The 1837-nt window shown below is 46.9% G+C and overlaps 1 pseudogene; it reads left to right on the top strand.

Annotated features, from left to right (window-relative positions):
• The first annotated feature begins 356 nt into the window (after positions 1-356).
• LOC129220589 (dopamine receptor 2-like) lies at positions 357-1803 on the top strand (annotated as a pseudogene).
• Positions 1804-1837: the final 34 nt, after the last annotated feature.

Here is a 1837-nt window from a genome sequence, read left to right as displayed (position 1 = left end):
ATTACAAAACAATTCAGAATAACAATTATTTGCCAAAAGAAACTGTCCACTTGACATCTTAGGGTTTATTATAACCACTTTATGACTCTAGAACACACTATAACAGTAATGAAGCAAGATCAACAATGACTGCCTAGAGTTTCATGTAGCCACAACAATAATTAAGCAAGATCAACAATGACTGCCTAGAGTTTCATGTAGCCACAACAATAATTAAGCAAGATCAACAGTGACTGCCTAGAGTTTCATGTAGGCACAACAATAATGAAGCAAGATCAACAATGACTGCCTACAGTTTCATGCAGCCACATTTTGACTTTTGGTGAAACAATAATGGAGGAAAATACTCGTTGAGCATGTATTTCAATAAAACATTGGACCCATTCGCAGCTGGTAGCTTTCTGGCTACCAATAGCAACACGACCAATTTCATAGATTACGATTTAAGCGAAATCGAAGTCCTCAGTTCTTCAGAAGACAGTCTAATAGCGACTGTTACGAACATTGTGGATATCCTCAACACCGTTATATCCAACAGAACTCCGAACAGCGACGAACTCGGATTGAAAATTTTCAATTCGTCGTTGGTACCTGACCGTGTGCTCAATGCTTCCCGCGGATTCGATCCGACGGTCAACAACAACGTTCTGGCGACCATCCTAGCCTTTTTCTGCTTGGCGACGATATTTGGCAACATCCTCGTGATGGTGGCGGTGGCGAAGGAACCCTACCTCCACACTGTGACGAATTACTTCATCGCGTCATTGGCGACCGCCGACTGCATCGTAGGTGCGATAGTGATGCCATTTTGCGTCGTGCTGGAAGTGTGCGACGGGTACTGGCCGTTTGGTCAAGACTGGTGCGACGTGTGGCGATCTGTGGACGTTCTTGCGAGCACGGCATCCATCCTCAATCTATGTGTCATATCTCTAGACAGATACTGGGCAATAACAGACTCCATGTCATACCCGCGCAAGATGTCGCCCAATCGCGCTGGGATTCTCATTGCGGCAGTGTGGATCTGTTCTGCTCTTATCTCCTTTCCCGCCATCGCTTGGTGGAGGGCTGTTACTGTGGACCCACCACCTGATTACCAGTGCTTATTTACAGAAGATGTCGGTTATCTGGTGTTCTCATCTGCTGTGTCCTTCTACGTTCCACTGACAGTGATGCTGTTCACCTACTATCGAATATACAGAGCTGCCATGGAACAGAAGAGAAGCCTCAAGCTCGGCACGAAACAGGTGCACCGCGTACAATGGGGAGCAGTGTGCTTCTCTGACACTCAGGATACACCGAGGAGGAATGTTTTCTCCGAAATACGAGCCTAATGGTAACCAGCTCGGTGATTACCACGAAGGACAGTCGCTGAAAGTTCCCTCCAGGAACATGAAGAGTTTTTCCTTGAGCAGGAAAATCAGCAAGCTTGCCAAAGAGAGGAAAGCCGCAAAGACTCTCGGCATCGTCATGGGAGTGTTCATCTTGTGCTGGCTTCCGTTCTTCGTCACGAATGTGCTGATGGGGATATGCGGTGACGATTGTGTGATGAATTCCAAGCTCGTGTATTCGATAGTCACTTGGCTGGGGTGGACGAACTCGGGAATGAATCCGGTGATTTACGCCTGCTGGAGCAGAGATTTCAGACGAGCTTTTACGAAACTCCTGTGCTCCTGTTGCCCTAAGTATCTCAGCGGCAGACAAAAGTATCGGTCCCGGTTTCGTCAGGTTGTCAGAGATGAAATGTCACTGCCTCAGTTTAAGACTTCGTCAAATCCCATGACGATAGAAGACATTTCGCTATGACCAGGGGACTGTCACTGCCTCACTTTGACCTTTT

Source organism: Uloborus diversus, chromosome 1, assembly GCF_026930045.1.
Source record: "Uloborus diversus isolate 005 chromosome 1, Udiv.v.3.1, whole genome shotgun sequence".
NCBI lineage: Eukaryota > Metazoa > Arthropoda > Arachnida > Araneae > Uloboridae > Uloborus > Uloborus diversus.
This window is presented reverse-complemented; position numbering and strand designations above follow the sequence as displayed.